This window comes from Erpetoichthys calabaricus, chromosome 11 (genome assembly GCF_900747795.2).
Source record: "Erpetoichthys calabaricus chromosome 11, fErpCal1.3, whole genome shotgun sequence".
Lineage (NCBI taxonomy): Eukaryota > Metazoa > Chordata > Cladistia > Polypteriformes > Polypteridae > Erpetoichthys > Erpetoichthys calabaricus.
The window spans coordinates 46,443,279-46,464,950 of record NC_041404.2 but is presented as its reverse complement, the minus strand read 5'-3'; the positions used below and the strand labels follow the sequence as shown (position 1 = coordinate 46,464,950).

Below are 21,672 nucleotides of genomic sequence, written 5' to 3'. Positions count from 1 at the left end.
TTGGCTGAACTGGCATCTGTATACTGGGAGTTTGAAAAGGACCTGTTCCTATTGTGCTCCCAGTACTACCTGGATAGGTTCTGACCCCCTGTGACTTGATTAAAATGGATATTAAAATTTTATGTAATATGTTAGGATGCAGTATCTCCATTTTCTGTTAATCTGAATTAATCTGAATTGCATATCCAAAATGTTTATACTATGGTACATATACAACACAAACACTGTTTAAAATGTTTTTTTTTTTTTTTTTTGCTGCATTCTGGTTATAATTTATTTATTTTAACAGTTTGATGTCACTATCTGAATACAAGTCAAATTCAAGAAACATTGTTAAATGTCATTGTTAAAATTCAGACTCTTTGAGTCTTTTAGACACATTTGTTTCAAATGTTTCAAGCAATAACACTCTGTTGATCACTTCTGGTGGAGCCATGTCTAGTAAGAATACATGCACTCTTTGTGGTATATGGCCTGTAATAAAATCCTTGATTTTTTTATTTCCAAATGTGTCAGTAATATTACTCAGTGAATACTCACTGTGAAGTCCTATAATCAAAAGACAACTTAAAAAATCACCTGCAATTTTAAAATGCTCCTTGGATATGAAACAACCTATTAAAGTAATGTAATTAACGCTGTGAAATACAACTTGCCCTCTTTTGAGAACTGATGAGCTTGAAGTATAACAGTTTGGTTGATTTTAGCCGAATGGTCAATGTGATTGGCTAAATGTGAATCCAAAGTGGTTGAAGATGCAAAAATGAAACCTCAAATCTCTTGCCATGCACTTCCACTACTGTTTCATATAAAATGTTTCAGTTTTACAAGACGGAACACATTGTGCAGAGACTGACCACAACTAATATAGCAGTCACAATTGACGGTTTATTCAGGTTAGTCTGTTGTCACACGTAGTTTTCTCTTCTATTTTCTGTAATCTTAGGCAGTGTTAGGAGTAAAACCCATTCTACAACCTCTTCTACACAGCCTCTCAATTTCTATCATGTATACTTCTTCACCCTTCGTTATTTTGCATCGTTTCCTCTTTACCTCCACACACCCAACTTATCATAGCATCCCTCCAATCACGTCATGATTTATTGACTTTACACCAGTTATTTCTGTCAACCCTGCTTTCTCTGTGAAATCCTGCACATCTACCTGATTACTGAAATCTCAGTCGTTTCCTATTCTTCCTGTCTCAATGCACATTTCACTCCCATTCATCATACAGTACTGTATCCAGCTTGCATAGAAATTCATCTTAAATGCCACAGCACCTACTTTTGATGTTAGAATGTGAATCATCTTCTCATTGCTACTACTGCCGGGTCTGCTTCTTCATCAACATTCAGCTTGTCACTTACTGTGTATAACAGAACTTCTCTTAATAGCTACAACATTTTCGGCCCATATCGGTTTCCAGTTATTACATCAGTATCCGGCATCCCTCACACACATTTACTAGGACTTGGTAAGGAATTTACTATAATACAGCCGACTTGGAATAATTTGCTGGCAAGCTATAGATTTGTTCTGCATACATCTGGAGCACAATAAATTACGACTGACGTGAAGAGAATATTATTATTTTGCAGCCTTTGTCGTGAGTAAATGTAGTTGAAGTCAAAGGTCTGGTATTCTGTAAGATATCAAGAAATCATTTTTTTATATTGCCAGTCTAGACTTAGAAAAGTTACATTATTTTCAATGATTCACCTGAGTGGCTTAAAGGAAAGGAAAGAAACACTCCCCAACAAGTTGTTTCCGTTTGGAAGTTAATCAGTCAATGTCGGAATCCATTTTCATTTCCATTTTATTTACTAACTATAGTGTGCATCACTGAAACCCTGGCTAGAGCTGAGGGATTTGTTATTTTGAGTCTTTATTTTTTATTTAACAGAAGGATGTTAGGGTAAGGGTTAAATCTGTTTCCCACTGTGCTGATTAGATACTGTAAATCTGATTACATTTGGAGCTGCTGATGTGTCACAGCTTGAATTAAAGCCAGAAGAGCAGAGGACTTTCCTCCATCTGAATGTTCAGAAAGGGGGGGCATTTATACACCTCCAAAATAAAGGGGGAATTGGACAAACAATGTGCAGCTGTGCCCTCTTGTTGGAGCTTGCTCTGAGTCTCGGGGTCAAGTTTCATTTACACATTTTTTTGACTTCCAGATGACAAGCTTTGCTTGAATTAAATTAGAATATAATCTTAGGCAGACCCCTTGACACTGCCTAGGCTTACAGTTTAAGCATTTTTTTATGTAACATGTCCAGCAGATATACTAACATTTAAATATATAGGCAAAATATGTATTGAAAACAATGTGAAATGCATCACTGTGTTCCAACATTCATTTGATGCTTTCCAAGTTTTACAGTAAACAGTTATGTGTGGGCGGTGGTGTGATGGGCATTGCAGTATGAAGCACAGATTTTATTTTTTTTTTTTTTTGGTTCAATCCCCAATACCAGTTTCCTTTGTGACCCTTAACACAGTGTTTAAATTGCCAGTTCTTGGAAACATGGAAGCAACTGTTCTCGGCTACTTTGCACTTGTGTTGTAAGATGCTTTGACTTAAAGTGTTAATAAATAAATATGTGCATTTATCTTTAGATCAGCTGTATGCAGAGCTTAAGGGAAAATGCGTGCTTGCCAAATCATTTTTAAACGCACAATTACAAAGTTTTAATTACTGTAGGGATGGCATTATAGGCAGGTGATGAGCAGTGCCTAGTCTTTGCTGGACAAAGTGCTTGGAGTTCTGCCCAAAGAGTTACATTTTTGTCTCATCAGACTAGAGAATCTTTTGAAGCTGCCATATGGGATGTATGGCACAGTGGTTAACTCTTTAGACTACAAATCCTGCTACTGACACTGTATGACTGTTAGCAAGTCGCTTCACTTGCCTGTTGTCGAATTGGAAAAGAAATGTAACCAATTGTATCTCAAATGCTGTAAGCCACCCTCGATGAATAACTAAATAGTAAAAATAATAATACTCAAAAGTGGCTTCCTTCTAGCTGAAGTGCTGCTGAGATGGTCATTCTTTCTGCAATGTTCTTCCATCTCGGCAGAGGACTTCTGATGCTCTCTTAGAGTGGCCATTTGGTTCTTGGTGACCTCCTAGACCAAAGCTCTTCTTGCTTAGTTACACAGTTTGTCTGGGCAGTCAGTGGCTAGAAAGTGTCTTTACGGTTCCAAATCTCTTTCATTCCACAATTATTGAGGCCACTGTGTTCCCGGGCATTTTCAAAGCTTTAGAATTAGATTTATTCCCATGCCCTGAACTATGTCTCTCCAAAATTTGATTGCAAAGGTCTATAGAGAGTCCCTTTGTACTTGGTTTCTGTGCTGATATGCAGTGTAAGTTGTGGGACCTTCTATGCACAGGTGTGCACCTTTCTAAACAATGTAAAATTGATTCAGTTTGCCACAGGTGGACTTGAGTCAAGTTGTAGACTCATCTCAAGGAGGATTAAAGCAAACCTGGTACACCTGACCATAGTCTAGAGCAGGGGTGCCCACACTTTTTCGGCTTGTGGGCTACTTTTAAAATGACCAGGTCGAAATGATCTACCTACATTAAAAATGCGCTCTATATATATATATATATAAAAATATAAAATATACTGTGTATACTTATACATAAAATATATGTTGTCGTACCTTGCATAACTGAATAACCTTTATGGCACAATTACAATACATTTAGATAGATAGATAGATAGATAGATAGATAGATAGATAGATAGATAGATAGATACTTTATTAATCCCGATGGGAAATTCACATTTATCGTCACTACAGTATTTGGATTTAATAATCTTCATGTGGGAGAACGCTGACTCGCATAAATAAGTAGAGCCGACTAATGCAGTCAAGGAGGTAGCACATTTCCTCATGTTTTGTTGCTTTTCCTCTGTGAATAAGTTCCAAAACTGTCCAAGAGCCCCAGATTTCAGCTGAATGTCATCCTGTAGTGTCAAAATCTCATCCTCCACTGTAGAGGAGCTTTAGGTGAAACAGTGTTGCAATTTTTGATGTGAGTGAATCACCCTCAACATCTTCCCTAAATGGATAGCACTTAAATGTAGCGATTGGCTCAAGTAAAGCTGAGTCTTGAAACCGTCTGTCAAAGTTTTGACACTGTTGTTTTTTCCTGCTTTCATATTCTGTATCTTGCTCTGCATGTGTTTCACGCCTACGTTTTTTTTTTTGAGTCTTTTGAATTCCAGTTTTCATTATCTCTAACCCGCTCTGCATGTGTTTAACCCCCTTGTTTTTTAACCTTTTTATGATGTTTTACTTTGTTTTCTACTGTCTTTTGTTGCTGACCTCGCTTTATCCAGCTTTTTTTTTTTTAATGACACCTGGTCCGTGGTGATTATTTTCCCTTTTTTGAGTAATAATTTCCGTTTGTTTGCGCTCCTGTGATGTTTACTTTCTTTTTTTATTCTTTCTAATTTTCCTACTTTCATATTCTTTAACTTTCTCCACATGTGTATCGCGCCAACTGTTTTTTTTTTTTTTGAGCCTTTCGAATTCCACTGCTTTCATAATCTCTAACCTGCTCTGCATGTGTATAGCACCAACGTCTGGATTGGACATGCTTTTTTTTCCCAATTCAGTTTCGTAGTTTTTATGAACAGTTCGAAAGTGCCTTTCCACATTTTCCTTCTTTGGAATAGCAATGATAGATTGACAGATCAGACAAACGCACTTTGATTGTGACATTGTGAGAAAAAAAAATCCTCTTCCAATTCCACATCCAGCCCATTCCCATCCCCCCTGAACAACATATTTTTTAATAAACCCTTCTTTAGTCGATATAAATTGGAAGGCAAACTAGATCACAGCCGGAGTTTTGCAGTAGCTTGCATGTTTGATCGTGCGTGCAGGATGACCAGTGTGTTAGAAGAAAAGAGATCTCAGATTGGCCGCCCTGTATGTCAATCAAGTGGCAAATGCCATAGGGAGGATATATGATAGACTAACGTTTAAAAAAATTTTTTTTTGAATGCAACGCGATCTACCTGCACTACCTTTGCAATCAACCGGTCAATTTCGATCGATGTAATGGGCACCCCTGGTCTAGAGTGTCATAGCTAAGGGACTATATACACATATGAATGGGAGATTTCAGTTTTTGATTGTTAATAAATTATTCAATATTTCTAATAAGTTTTTACTTTGTCATTATGAACTATGAAGTGTAGGTTGATGGGCAAAAATGACAGATGGCTTAAAATGAAGTCTGCAACACAATAAAATGTGCAGAAAGTGAAGGGGTTTGAACACAGTACTTTATGAATCAACTGTTTATAGATGTACATAGGTAGATGTATTTTTTTTTAATTCTTCTGCAGCAATTACCACTTTTCACTTAATAACTGGTTGTAACTTTAGCTTTAATGACTGCAACCAGTCGCTCCCTATAATTCAGTGTTATTGTTTCATGTCACTATTGAGGAATTTTAGCCCACTCTTCTTTGCAGAACTGCTTTAAGTCAGAAACACTGGTCAGGGTTTGAGCTTGATCTGATCATTTCAGGTCATTCCTTATAATCTGTATTAGGTTTAGACATGAAGTTTGACTGGGATAGTCCAAAACTTTAATTTTAGTTCCTTTCAGTAATTATGATATGTAATTGCTTTTGTGTTTTGGATCACAGTCTTTCTGCATGACTTAAACTGTATTTTAGTTTAGCTCACAGGCAGATGACCATTGTCTCCTTAAGAATTTCCTGATACAGAGTAGAATTCATGGTCCCACTTATTGCAAGCCAGCAGGTCCTGATGCAGCAAAGCACCTTCCACCATCACAATAACACCACCATGTATGACTGGTGGCAAAAGTTGTTACTGTGGAATGCTGTACTTAATCTATAACAAGAAAAATGGGATCTAGAACGTTCTTACTTTGATCTCTTCTGACTATTGAAAATGTTCTCAAAAGCCTTGAGGATGTTCCAGGTGCTTGCTGGAAAGTGAGAGATGAGCTTTTGTGTTCTTATTGGTTAGCAGTTGTTTCTGTGTTGCTTCTCTCCAATGCAGTCTACTTTTGATCAGTGTCTTTCTGAATATGGAATCATGAACCCTGACCATTAACTGAGGATTCTTCAGAGATATCTTCTGGACAATTTGTAAAATGTATCTCACTTACATTGTAACAATGTCAGTCTGTTTAAGACACAAGCCATTTACTTTTGAAATTCGGATTAAATACTTCACAGTACTTTATGATAGCAAATAATTCACGCAACTTTGTAGACAGTCCAGTTCCAATAAATAGCTTTACCAACGTAGTCTGTTACTGAGTTTGATCAGCATTGGCAAACAGGCAGCAACCTTTTTCAGACATGAAATATAAGTATATTGACCAACGTAGGCTGTCATTTTTCTTTCTTTGTTAGGTTAGATTTTTTTTTTTTTTTTTTTAACCCAGTGTGTCTCTTCTACTTGTCACTGTAGGTGCATTACCTAAATTACTTTCAGACGATATTTTCCCATTTATTACCATTTATTTGTTGTGTGTCCTTGTTAAAAAATAACTTACTTTCTAGCTAGCCGACAATTGTTACGCTCATTAGGCTACATAGCCACTTAGAGTAGACTACTAGAAGCTGCTTTACATAAAAAAAACACCCACATTTTTGTTTCTACGCGTTTTGTGTTATTCCAAATACTTTAGTTTTTGAGTATGAGATTTTAATATTAGTTTGTGTATTTTTTTTTTTTGCTTTTTGTTATGTTGTTGTAATGCATTTTTAGTTTTTGTTAGTAATAATAATTTTGGTTCCAGTATTCTAATAGCCTGTTTCTTACAATGTCTGTTTCCACAGAACACATAGCTAAGTAAGTATAATATTATACAACCTGTGAGCAATGAATATTTATCTGTAATGACTCTGTCACATTACTTGCATTTTCCAACGATTTTTAGCTTCAGACTTAATTTTCATAATCTTGGAGAGTAGGAGGCAGTAGTGTAGTCTGATAAACTCTGTCCAGACAGTCATTGTGAAGTCTCAGAATCTACGTTTCCTAGTGAAATCTTGCATCCTCAAGTGACAAGATCAGCAACTGTATTCGTTAAGTTTTACATCCCTCCCGACTAGAAGGCATGTAACTGTCCACCTACTTAAGCTTTAAAACTGTGACGCACTGTTAACAGAGAATTGAAATAGTTTTTTGGGGGGAAATTATATTAAATATTTAGTAACTCAGTAACAGGTATGGATAACCTCCAACCAGGGTGCATTTAGTAAATTGTTATTAAATCAGTGAAATCGGTGCACACCTTTAAACTTTTTCTTTAAATATGCATGCCTTTTACCATTGTTAAAAATGCTTTTATTGCAAGAAAATCACCATACACATATTCATTTTGTTTTGCAGTGTGATGAAATGTAGAAGAGAAAGATTACAGCAGCAGATATTTCTAGTTACAGGACAGCAAACTGTCCATGTTTTTTTTTGACATGGAATGTTCTTGAGACTGTACTTGAATTATTTGTTTCTGCTGTTGGTAAAACAAAATGCCTCTAGTCTAAGCAGGCAAACCCTTTAACATTTTTCTAGTGATCTGGGTGAAAACATAGTTTACATGGCACTGAGTGGGGATTAAACAGCTGATAAAGGGTAGCGTGAACTTTTTAGTCTTGCACACTGAAATAAAAATTCTCCTTGGATAAAGATTGCACTTGAAACATACAGAAAAATGGTGGACTATATGACATGTAAAAATTGGGAACAGTAAATGATTGAGATGGATTTATCTGTCCATTTGTGTCCTACTTCTTGGTCAGCTTTTCTCAACCCACAATTTGGAACAGATCAATTTTCTTCTAATTAAAATATATATATTCACAACATGCAAACCTGTGATATTGTGAAGAGAAAACACCAACGCCTACATAGTGCTTAGAGCCTATCTTTACTTGGCTTATAGCACTACTGTAAACTGAAGGTGCGATATTCTGAATTGCTGGGCCAATGCAAGTGAAGAACTGACAAGCTTCCTATTTTAGAAAGAGTCAAAAAATGAAATAATATTTGAACCGTGCTTTGTGTATAGTTTGAGTTTTGAATTTCTTTAATATTATTGCTTGTTTTCAACTTGTACTATAAGAAACTGGTCATTCCCACAGTCCAGAGAGCACATTGTTGGGCTGATTGATCACACAAACACAAGGTGGCTGGATGAATGTGAGCATGTTTAAGACTGAACAGCAAGATGAGCTACCACCTCCTACAGGCTTTATTTGTAACCCAGTGTTGTTCTATAAGAGTCCTCTATTCCCAGACCGGGGGGAAAAAGCAAATTGAGAAATAAATGGAAGGTTATAATTTTGAATATACTGTCTTACTGTGTAATTTGTTTCGTACAAAATGCTATGATAACACTTTAGTGTGAATTCCCCTTGGGATTAATAAAGCTATCTATCTATCTATCTATCTATCTATCTATCTATCTATCTATCTATCTATCTATCTATCTATCTATCTATCTATCTATCTATCTATCTATCTATCTATCTATCTATCTATCTATCTATCTATCTATCTATCTATCTATCTATCTATCTATCTATCTATCTATCTATCTATCTATCTATCTAGTTTAGGTACTGCAAAAATGCGCCTATTATGTAACAAGGTCTTCATTAACACTTTCAAAACATCAGTGTACAGTATAAGTTATTCATCTCTGTGCAGTGTGGCATATTCACATGATGGTGAAATTACTTGTTAATATGAAGGATTCACAGGTTGTGTGCTATATATGTAATAACAAAAGAGAAATGTGTTACAGTTAAGCTCCATATTGTTAGTAGGTCAGATTGCATAGGTGAATAAACGCTTTACTGATGCTTTGCAAGTATTGTGAAGACCCAAAGAAGTTTTTGTTAAGGTCTTGTTACCTAGTAGTAAATGACTAACAGATACATTTTTGCAGTACCTAAACTAAGGTCTCACAATTAACAGTTTTAAAATTGAAATCGTCTCATCTTATAGTTCTAGTACGGCATTCAGCTCCCTCTGTGCTTTTCTGAACACAATAGGCAATAGAACATTTCAGAAAGCAAAAAAAAGCATGCATATTTTGTTGAATTTATGAAGTAAGCATTGCTCATAATATGACAATCTGCCTAGTCATTCCATTTTTTGTCTGTATTCTTTGTCGCCTAAAGCTGTGCCTTGGTTACTGCCCTTTCTTTTTTTAAAGTTGAGTGCTGAATCATTTTCTTCTCTTTTTCCTCCCACAGTCCAAAGACATGCAGTTTAAGTTGGAATGGCTTTGCTAAATTGGTCCTAGTGTGATTGTGTATGAGTGTGTTCAACCTGTGATGGATAGGGCTGTTCCTGCCTTGCTCCTTATAACTGCTAGGGTAGGCTGTAGCTGCCTGACAACCCAGCCCTGGAAAAATGGGTTAGGAAGATGGATGGATTTTCTTCTTTGAAAAATGTAATTCATGCAAATAATTATCTTACTTTGAATAACTTCTTTAACTATTGTTTTAGTTTAGAAAATTATCTGGGACTAAATACCTCTGCACTGTTTCCCTGCCTGCTGATTTATGACTGCGGAATAATAAAATGATTTTTGTAGAGTTGACTTTGCACAAAATGCAGAGTGCTGTACAGGTCCTTGTAATAGCAAATACTGTAGTGAGAGAGATAGAGATTGGGAGCATGTGCTGATAGTGCGTTGCCACAACAACCACACGAAAAACCATCTGGTTTGGGACCCAAGTGCAGTGGGTGACACCTCAGCACTACACTGAAACAGTGCGAGGCTTTTTACAGTGGCTGGAGTGCCAGTCCTGCCACCAAATGTAGGATTACTTGCTTTATTTTTCAGCATACAGTTAAACAAATTTATTCAGTGGTTTTAGAATTCATTTCCCCTCCAGTGTTGTTCTGTTTTATGTTTATTTGAACTATAAATCAATTCTCTTTGAGTCAAAATTATATTCTCTTTAATAGCATTTGGTCTTTGTGATGTAATTGGTGTTTATGCAATGAAACTTTAATTTCTGCAAGGTCTACAGAAGCTTGTATACAGTGAAGGTCTAGATCACAGGTGTCGAACTCCGGTCCTCGAGGGCCGCAGTGGCTGCAGGTTTTAATTTTAACCATCTTCTTCATTAGTGAGCCGTTTTTACTGCTAATTAACTTCTTTTGCTTTTGTTTTAATTAACTTGTCTCAGGCCCCTTGGTTGTCTCTTTTTCCTTAATTAGTAGCCAAACAATAATGAGACAAACAAGCCACCATATGACCAGCTCACCTGTGCCCATCACACAGTATCTGAAAATAAAGAAAGGTGAAGGTCTCAGTAAGGTTGGTCTCTGAGGTCACCAAAACATTTTGATGGTGTTCATAGAAAAAACAGAAAAATCAACAAATTTGGAAATATCTGCTGTGGCAGAATGAGAGCAGCAACAAGCCATTGAATTAAATAACGGGCTTAATTAACATCAAGAATCAACTTCTCATTAAGAGACTGTTTGGAGTGAAATTGGTTGGAGTTTGAAATCCCAGTTTAGCTGGTCATCTGTTGGCTCGTTTCACATCTCATTTCTGTTTGGCTGCCATTTAATGAAGAAACAAATCAATTCAGAGGACTGACTCCTTAAAAACAGGGCTATTGAAATGAGGGGAAAAGGAATTAATTAGCAGTGAAAACTACTCACTGATTAGGAAAAGGGTTAGAATGAAATCCTGTAGCCACTGCGGCCCTCCAGGCCTGGAGTTCGACACCCCTAGTCTAGATCATACTGTAGGTGAACAACTTATTTTACAATATTTCCACAGATTCATTTTTCTGTACGATGCAGCAATTGAGAAATTAAGTCAATAAACCTGAAATAAAGAAACCACAGTCTGAGTAAACTTATTCAAAACACGTACATTTTAATGGCTCATCTACAGCTGTCTTAGATGCAGTGTTCAGACTGAAAAAATGAGAAGGTTTAATGCAAAATTTGACAATTCTTTTGCCTAACAAGCTGCAGAAATATTGACTGAATATCTGAAATGAATGCACGTTGCAGCTCTGTTTGTAAATTGACATCAGCTGTTTGAGGTCTGTAGTTTGACTTGATGAACCCCATTGTAACGACTATTGATTCACACACCCACGGTGATCCCAACATAGACGATAATTTTAAATTGCCAAGTTTAAAAAAAAAAACCATACTTATCCATGTCTAGGAGGAGGAGGAAATTAAACATTTTTAACAATTAAAAAAGAGTGACTGAAAAGGGAAAAAATTTGAAAGCACATATATGAAACAGATACAAATGCACGCTTGGACAAATGTCAAATTATAGACAACACCCCTCCAATGTTTGGTCTATAATGAAACTCAAGGTGGAGATGATGTTGCATGTTGAGAAAGGAAGTGAAGGGGAGTACTGACTGCCAGCGTTGTGTCAATGAGTCATGAGAAGGTGGCACAGAAAATGTCTAGTTGTAACCAGAATACATCATTAGTAAAAGGTTTTGTTGCATTTTATTGTTGGAGTCAACACATTTGATAATCTTTCAGGGCCCTTTTGACAATTGTGGTGATTGGTGATAGGTTTATCCAATCCTGTTCTCAATTATGTCTGCCACTGTTAAGGGTATGTTGATATAAAATTTTTTATTTCCTTTTTGGCTATCGATTTTTTTTGCTTTGCAAGTGAAACGAAAGTGTAGGTGTGATTCAGCAATGTGAACGACTAGTGCCCAGTCCAGTGTTAGATCGTTTTGGGTGTTTGATTTTGTTTATTATGTATTCAAATAATATGCCATGTCATGTAATCTTTCAACCTTAACGTATTTTATTTGTCAGATACAATGGATGTTCATGAAAGCTGCTGTGGATTTCTGGCCGGCTACAGTTAAATTTTAGTGTTATGTGGGACATGATAAATGGAAGAAAAATGCACTCTTTTTTATTTTATCAGCCAATCTAAGATTATAATTTAAAAATGGAGAGTTAATATTCTTGTTGGGCATTGACATTTTCATGTTAATTTTTTTATTGAAAGTTTTATATAAAGCAACCTGAAAATCACAGTGCATTTGTTTAGATAGATAGATAGATAGATAGATAGATACTTTATTAATCCCAAGGGGAAATTCACAAATTGTTTCCTCTGGTAGGTAAAGCGGCTCTATCAGGGTCATCTGTATGCCTGTGATGGAAACTGAATCACCATTCTGATGGTTATTTCATGTGTCAGACTTAACTTGGCTTGGCTTAACAAAATGGTATTGCCATAGAGGAAACAAAGCACACATAACCATGAATGTTGAAGCTGTACAAGCTCACTGCTCATTTACCAGTAATGGTATTAGTAATGACTGGTTAGAAGAAAGAGTTGATGGATTTGTGCATTTAGATAGCACCACACTCTGATGGTGATGAGAATTGTCTGGTTGATCTCCATCATTGGCAAAGTCTGTTTTAGCTTTGTGTCTAGAGTAACAAAACAAAAAAACCCTTATCTTCACTTTATATGTAAAACTAAAACCCTTTAATGTATGTATTGTTTTTTTTTTTTGTGTGATCATTCTTTTATACCTTATTATGAGCTGCCACGGTTCAGAATGTATTGACAATCAAACAGAATATGTATGTAGTATTTTTTTTCTTGTGTGATTACAGTGTTTATCATTATGCAGACATCTTGATCTAAGTGGCACAAAAAGCAAAGAGTTAAGTCATTCGACCATGCCGACTCTGTTTGTGAATGCTTGACCGATCTGCCAGGAGATTAGAATAGATTTGATCCTTAGTCTCTCTTCTATGTTTCAAGTTGAGGTATTTTAACAAAGTGCTGTCTTTCTCCTGTCCCCAACGCTTACTGCTACATTGTTGTCAGGGGACACCAGTTTTAATTGCAAAACACAACTAAGACCATTGACTATGGAAAAGTGTGAAAGGACAGTGACAGTTATTGTTATTCATATAGCAAACTATAATCTCTTTGCAGATGTTTCCATTGACAACTATAATAATAAGGCAGCGTTTTTTGTTATGGGTTTCCATGGAAAAACAATGTTTTTTGGGAGTCGAGGCTCAGTAGCATATTCCAGACCTTGAATGTGAACTTGCTATACCAGAGTAATGGCATCATCCAGCTGGATTAAATTAAACATCCACCCCTTTGTAGACTGCTTGTTTTTATGAGTCTTGTAGGTTTCATGCAACACAAGTAATTAAACTAGAAGTAAATGTAAAGAAAAGTTATTAAAGCTCTCACACTTAATGCTTTATTAATGTTTTTTTTTTTTCTCATGGTAGGTTTATCCCTTACTTCGTACATAACCAGATCTTCTCTTCAGGTCATATGGCATTCATTTATGTAGGTGTGCATTTAGTTATTTTTTGTGTGAATGTCTCATATGCTCAATTTCAAATTAGCATTAATTATATTTATAGTATCTGATTAGGTATAACATACGGATGCCAGCCCAGTTGCTGTCAATGTGGACTTTGCATTTTCCACCCATGTCTACATGGGGTTTATCTGACTTTCCCAGTTTCATTTGGTGTCCCAAAGTTATGAGTGGTAGTTAACTGGGCTCGGTATAAAGGAGTGTAGGCATGTTCATGATAGTGTCCTGCTGTTGTCCTACCTTGTTTTGGATTCTGACGGGATAGTCCATGACCCATTATTTTCCTAAACTGCATAAAGTTTAATGCCTAGAAAACTTACATTTACGTATCACTATTAAACCTCCTCCCAGTAAGATTGACTATCAGCCCTGGACACTGTCTGTGAATAATTTAGACATGTTCACCACATCCATTTTGTTTTTGCCCAGTGTTTTGTTTATTGTTAAATTTCTAGGGCATAAATGATCAATAAAATGGCCTGGCTGGATGGATGGAAGATGATGGCCTGGCTTGAATGAGTAACTGTAAGTGCCAGAATTTGTCTTGGCATTCTGTTCAACGTTTGATACGGTTAGGTTTTTGTGAAAACACCATTCCCAAACTTTTCTCCAGAATGCACAGGAGAGTGGTTGGGAAGGCAGAATGCACTGTCCATCCGAACTTGGAGCCATCACCCCTTATCCCAGCAAATGTTGCAAGGGCCATATCTGGTTGCAGATGGTGGATAGCTTTCTTAGAGTCATCAGCTTGTTTGCTGTCTTTCTCCAGCCTCTGCTGTGGCTTTGTGGGCTCTGGGAACGTGATGCTTGATTCTTGTCGTCTAGGCTCCCCTGGCTCTGTAGGCTCTGAGTTAGGGTTAGGTTCTGGGAAATATCTTCCTTGCCTCTAACCTCCTGGGGATTCTCCCTTGGCCTTGTGTGCTGTCCTCATGTGGGCCATATCTGGGTGCAGATAGTGGACAGTGTTAGGGTTATGGTTTAATACAGTGCTTTAGAATGAGACTCTGGCAGTCTGCAACCCTGTAATAAATAGAGGAATGTTTTAGCTTCAAAAAATAATTAAGGGCTGTTTGTCATATTGTCCTGGTCAATACAATCAGTGAAATTATAAAAGGCACTACATACCAAATGCAACCATGAGTGCATTTTAAATTCAGACCCATCCTCCCATTATGAGAGCATCCCCCTGCAGTTTTGTAGCTAATGTCATAACATTTTTTAAAAGTTTGCCATAATTGCTTCTTTTCCTAATTTTGTTAGGTTATAACAGATCTTTTTGAATGAGAAACAGGACTGTATTTTTTTCTTCATAAAAGTTGTGTTTGGCTTTGTTTTTGGTTTTGTTGTCTTTTTAACTATTTGTTTTACAATCCTTTTGTTTTGTCCTTGGCATAGTATGAAATTGTAGTTCATATCAAAATTAACAATTTTGTTTTAGCCATTCTGTGGTAATGAATTTAAAGGGCAAGTGTCAGTTACATGTTTTTGAATTAGTATGAGTGTCCGTCTTTCTGTGTCAGGGGACTTACTTGCCAGACCACAGAGGGCTCTGGCATTACTCGTTTTGACTGCACTGCAGATATGACTATACTTGAACTGACTAGGACAGTGGCCTTTTCTCTCACCACCTCCTGGAGTTAGCTAGAAGACACCTTTTTTCCTCTTATCTCTTAATGGACTGTTAATGTTTTTTACTATGGTGTAGTGTAATTGCTGTTTCTAGCTGGAAAAAGTAGAAGTTGTATTTTGGTTTCTTGGAGCCATGTTTGTAAAATCTACACTGTTTGACACTCTTGGGCTTAGTGTTCTTAAACTGACTATTAACTCTTACTTCCATTCTAATCTGCCTTACATTCAGGTCATTTTACCATATTTTAACTTGATTGCAAAATATCCGCAAGCATTTTCGTTTGATTTTTCTTGGACTTGAATTGTACGTTACATTGTCATAAGTTTGTATTGTATTGTATTGTATTCTTGATTACCCTGTAAAGCCTCATGCAATATTGCGAACTTCAGTGAATATAATATTTAATGGTTTAATTTTTGTTACACTTCTCTAGTGTTTTTATTTTGTTTTTCATAACTATTAAAACCTAATGAAGATAAGGTAGAGGAGTTACTGATAGCTACTAAGACTCTTCATAATTCTTTTTTTTTTTTAATATTTTTATTTTATTAATTTTCATTGTAATCATTCCATACAAACAGATCAATTTATAACCCAACAAATTTGAAAACAAATCAAACCCCACCCCTGAGAAGGAGAGCTTAGCTAAAGGAAAATTTCTTTAAGCTTTTTAATAAGGTAACATTAGACAAAAGAAGGGGAGAAGTAAATATCTATATAAATAAGAGATGGAGAAGGGAGTTAAATGCAATAATAGTTAATTCTCTTATTCTAAAATAATATTGATTAAATCCTGCCAAGTTTTGAAAAAATTTTGTACAGATCCTCTAACTGAAAATTTGATTTTTTCCAATTTCAAATAATATAAAACATCGGTTTCCCACTGACTTATAAGAGGAGAATTAGGATTCTTCCAATTTAACAAAATAAGTCTGCGTGCCAAGAGTGTAGTGAATGCAATCACCATTTGCTTGTCCTTCTCCAATTCAAGTCCATCTGGAAGGACACCAAACACAGCTGTTAGTGGGTTAGGAGGGATTGTGATACTGAGGCTGTCTGAGAGGCACTTAAAAATTTTTGTCCAAAATGATGTTAGTTTGATGCAGGCCCAGAACATGTGACCCAGTGAGGCAGGAGCTTGGTTGCAGCGCTCGCAGGTCGGATCCTGGCCTGGAAACATTTTGGACAGTTTTAAGCGAGACAGATGAGCTCGATATATAATTTTTAGTTGAATAATTCTATGCTTTGCGCATATAGAACTCGAGTGAATTCTCTGCTTTGCTACCTTCCACTCCTTTTCTGATATATTGATTAAGAGATCTTCTTCCCAATGTCCTCTTGGATCTTTGAAAGGTAGGGACTCTAATAAGATTTTATATATTACGGAAATAGTGTTTGATTCCTCGGAATTGAGCAGTATTTTTTCCAGCATTGTGGAGGGTGCAAGGTGGGGGAAATCGGGCAATTTCTGTTTAACAAAATTTCTAATTTGAAGATAGTAAAAGAAATGTGTAGCTGGGAGGTTAAATTTTGAACGTAATTGTTCAAAAGATGTAAATATGTTGTCTATATAAAGATCTCTGAGCATTTTAATCCCAAAACTTTTCCAGGTATTAAAAACTGGATATGCTTGCGAAGGTTGAAAGAGGTGGTTCCCTTGCAGAGGTGCCACTGATAAAAGATTTAGACTCTTCATAATTCTACTGGCAACGTTAGCGTTAATGTTAATGGTTGCACCATTCTTGTAATTCAGGAATTTGGGGTTGTTTTAGATTCCAGTCTGTCACTTGAGCCTCATGTTTAAAATGTTACCAGATATGCTTTCTTTCAGCTGAAGAAAATCTCACAAATCAGACCTTTTCTCATTTATCATGCTGGTAGATTACAACAACTGCACATGCTAAAACTTGGAAATATACTGTATAACCACTTTACTGATTTCCTTTCACTGGCTGCCTGTTAAATATTGGATCTCTTGTAACACTGTTGTATTAAGAGCTACAGCTCTAGCAATAGTAATAGTCCTATCTATATTTCAAACATGTTACAGTACTAAACGCCTTATTTGTTATCTTGTTGTCCCGCATGCTAAAATGCCGATCACTGGGTGATTGAGCTGTTAGTTCTGCAGGTACCAGATTATAAAAACTGCCATACCTGTTTAAGACAGTCTTCTTCAGTTGCTGCTTTTAAAGCCATATCTTTTTAAGCAAGCTTTTATATGCTGAATGTATTTTACAATCCGTATCATCTTATTTATCTTTTTTTTTTTTAAATTTTTAACCATCTTGTTTGTTTTATTTTATTTTTCTATTTTTGTTTAAAAATATTTATGTATGATATCCTCCAGGGTCATGAAAGGTGCTTACGAATAACGTGTTATTATATAATGCTAGATTATTTGCTGAGGACTTTACTCATAGTAACCTGAAAACTGAAAGCTTAATCTCTTTTAAAAAGCTCAAGTTTTCTCTCATAGTTTTCTCTTTTTTGAATCTTGTTTTCTGGCTGTTTTAAACCTTTCACTGCCATGTTGTCAACATATACTGTCAGCCTACTCTCTTGTGCTATAAGTTCTTGTTTGCTCTCTTGGTTTACTTCTTTGTAATTTGCCCAAATTTGAACAATTTTGTATCTTGTTACTTTAAACTATTTACCTGGTTTGTTTGTAAGGTGCTTTGTAATGTTGTGCTTTATGAAAGGTGTGGTATGAAATAAAAAATGATTTATTGCCACTGCTATCAACTCACCTCACTTTTGGATAGCCTTTGGGAACTTGATTTGAAATCTGAGCTTGTGTAACCCATTAGACATTTTAGTTTGCCAAGACAGCTTTTAGTGCGAATCATAAAAGTGATAGTGTTTCTGCGTTACAAAGATGTGTCTGCCTTCTTTGTTTGATAATAACATATAAATGTAAATAATAAAGTGGCAGTTTTCACATTTTCCATGTGTGTTTAACATTGTTTAGACTTGCAAGTCATCTATGCTTCATAAATTCTATAAAGGTGCAGTATTGGTACTTTAATGTTTTTTTTTGTGTTTAATTAGTTTTATGGTTTAATTTTTTCTCCACCCCTCTCCAATATTTTTGTTTTTTGTTGAACCATGCTTGTATTCGATAATAGTGACTCTTGACACTAAAAACTGAAGTTTCACCTTAATGGAGATAGGATTGCAATTGCTGTGAATAAATTGCCATCAGGCAAGGCTGACTGAGAATAAATTTTATGCCTAGGTATCAAGCAATATGTACTAATCAACGTATAACATTTCTTTTTATTCTTTTTTTTTTTTAGTTACCAAAAAGTGTTCTTATTTTTATATACACACTTGTATTTGACCAAGGTAAAACTGTGTAAAGTGAAATGGTTGACAAAGTATTCACAGGTGGAACGATTATCTTTTAGGTACCATGTATCCCTATGAAATAAAGACAAACTGAAGAGCTGAAGTGTTTATTTAATAAGGAAACAAAATAGGATGAGAGTACAAAGGTCACGAAAAAAAAGTTGATACTGAGAGTCCGAAGGTTAGAGAGGCCCAAGAGCTGTAATGAGGCTGGTCTGTGCTGCTTGCTCATTTTTATTTCTCCTTTTAATAGCGACAGTTGAAGACCGCTCATCAATCTGAACAGCAGGGTTCCTTAAAAGAAAATCAAAGGATCTGGAAGAAGCAGTTAAACGTAAATCACAAGAGGAGTCCAAAGCTATCCACTGCAGTAGCAATCTTGTATTTTTTAAGGTTTTTAATTGGAAAATAAATTGCTCATCAGGTGTGACTGGATTAGTGCTGGGATTTATCATTTCGCTCAAATGCTTTTGAGATTCATGTTTGCTTTCAGCAGTCCAGTACATTGCAGTAAAGTCTGTGCCTCTGTATTCACTAATAAGAAGGCAAGGTAATGTCATTACACTTAAAAAGATTGTCCTTCTCCAAGTGAACTGTGATGATTTACTTGCTTGTGACAAAAAAAAATAAAACTGCTATCATCAAGTAACTGTAACTAGGTAGTTTATAGGAAAGTCCTGAAACTTTAGTTTAACAGTTATTTTCATATTTTTCTAGGTTTTCTCTTATGTTGGGCCAGCTGTTATCAACTACAGCTTCTGGAAATTTTAGCAGAGTGCACTTAAGGTAAGGTTTAAATTTAAGTACTTCACTATACACTTTTTTTCAGTGACACTTTAGTATAGGTTGTGCAAAAGTGCATCTATTGCTGTTTTAGTCTTGTATAACAAGACCTTACTAAAGGCTTCCCTTGGTCTTCATAACACTTTCTAAACAAATGGAGATATTCATCTCTGGGCTTTGTGGCATATTGATATGATGGTAAATTACTTGTTAATATGAAGGATTCACATGTCTTATACTGATTATATATTATCAAGAAAAATGTGTCTCAATTAAATCACCTTAGACCACTCCAAAGTGAAGTTTTCTTAGTAGACCATATTACAGAGGTGAATAAACACTTATGCATTGTAAGTGTTCTGAATACCTAAAGAAGTATTTAAGGTCTTGTTACATTTTAGTAAAATAGTAATATATGCATTTTTGCAGTACCTAAACTAAAGTGTTGCCTATTTTTGAAGTTTTAGTGATTCGGGAATCCTGAATGATGGCTAGTTAGATAGCTGGATAGGTAGGTAGGTAGGTTGGTAGGCATTACATTATTTGTCTTAAGAGGGGACTTTAGCTTTTTACAGTAGCTCAAGTAATATTACAACAATAAGACAACAACCTTCCCCCCAAAAAAAATACATAAAAAGAATTTAAAAAAAGAAGAAAACTTCTGACTTGGCTAATGATGAGAAAACATTCACTGTGATATAGTGCTGTAGGTATAATGTAGCCCCAGTGACATTTGTTAACACATGTCTACAGAATACCTTCTAGGATGAAAATTCTTAATGCTAATATGTCATAGAGATGGTGTGCTGCATAATTTATAATGACCATTAGTGTTGTCTTCATTCTGTCTTCCCTAAGTGTCTCCAGCAGGTTGAGAGTGTATCCCAAAAATGAGCTGGCCTTCTTAATCAGCTTTTCGGCTCTGGGGGCCTCTCTTGAAGTGACGTTGCTAGCCCAGTACACAACAGCGTAGAACATTATGACAATTATCCAAGGTGTAAATTCCAACCTGGGTATATTTCTCTCAAAAAAATCTGTTAAAATGTTATGTATTTCCCTAACTCTACCAAAAAGACCATCAGTCAAAAAAAAACAAACAAATTGCATCACTGTTGCTGCTTAGAGATACATTTTTTCTACTAGGAAGGTTTCAGAAAAAGAACCAACAATTTAATGTGCATTCCAGCCATTTTATGAACCCACTTTTTTCCTAGGTTTCAGGGAGCTTGATCCTTTCTTGTCAGAAGTGGTGCAAGCCCATAACCTGTGAAAGATGGCTGTTTGTTGCAGGACAACATCACATTACTTACCCACATTCTGTTGTGCTGAACCAGTCTCCATGTTTTTAGACTTGTAGAGGAAGCTTATGAAAATGTACAGAAAACACCCAACTTCCATATGCGAGTTACACCATCTAAGATGTGAACTAAGATCTAAGCATTTAAGGCAATAATGCTATCCACTGCACTATCCGCTATATGTGTATGTCTGTACATGTATGCCTATATAACACATATATAAAAACAATGCTGCATTGGTTTATTCTGCTAACATAATGAATCTTCAGATTATATTTAAAAGCTGAAGGCATTGTAACTGCCTACTTGATCCTGTTCCATCAGTTACAGTTATTTGTTCCGGAGTGTCTACTGTCTACATCTTGTCAGTACAGATCTCACCTGTTTCAAAAAGCTGTGTGCTTTTCAACTTGGGCAGGTGTCAAGTTTTTATTTGTATTCATTTGATTGTCTGTTTTCAGTACTGTTTTGATAGACAAGTGCCTCTAGCTTTCATACGGCAGTTACTAAGGTACTGTTGGGTAGAATGTTGATATGATTTAAAACTTGTACGTTTTATAAGATGCTATGTGCCTTGCCTTGCAGTGCAGTCCATGTGTAGATAATTAAGACCAGTTTTTCATTTATATAGTTTGTGGAATTTGTTAAAGAAAAGGCTTAAAATGGAAGCCTTCATTATGGTGTTTCCTTTCCTTCTGTAGTAGCATTTACTTAATATATTTGTAAATTTGATGGAATCCTTCCGTATAGTGTAGTTTCAAATGATGCTCATTAATGGAGAAATTGGACTTTATTATTTAGTCCAATTACAATGAGTTTAGGGTGTTTGTATGTGAGGAAGCTCAACAGTTGTCTGGCATCCTGATATTAGAACATTAGGACAATGTAGAAGGGAACATGCCTTTCAGCTCAACAAAGCTCACCAGTCCTATTTGCTTAATTCTTCCAAAAAACATCTAGTTGAGTTATAAAAGCCCCTAAAGTCATACTGTCTAACCACACAGATTCCATGTATCTGTGGTTCTCTGTGTGAAGAAAAACCTCCTAATGTTAGTGTGAAATTCACCATTAACAAGTTTCCAACTCTTTCCACATGTTGTTGATGAACTCGTTTTAAAGTTACGGCCTCAATCCACTGCACTAATTCCATTTATAATTTTAAACACTTCAGTCATGTCTCCTCTTAATCTTCTTTTGCTTAAAC

The 21,672-nt window shown here is 35.9% G+C and overlaps 1 protein-coding gene across 4 annotated transcripts in view; it reads left to right on the top strand.

Annotated features, from left to right (window-relative positions):
• Positions 1-21,672, top strand: part of ndst1b (N-deacetylase/N-sulfotransferase (heparan glucosaminyl) 1b) — a 255,734-nt gene that overhangs the window by 115,968 nt on the left and 118,094 nt on the right. For 3 of the 4 annotated variants that reach the window (XM_028813059.2, XM_051934207.1, XM_051934208.1), the window contains exon 3: positions 19,105-19,173. The gene's annotated coding sequence lies outside the window, so the exon portion shown is untranslated. Of the gene's footprint in view, positions 1-18,627; positions 18,938-19,104; positions 19,174-21,672 lie in introns of those variants that run through there. The other variant, XM_028813060.2, reaches the window with a different exon arrangement.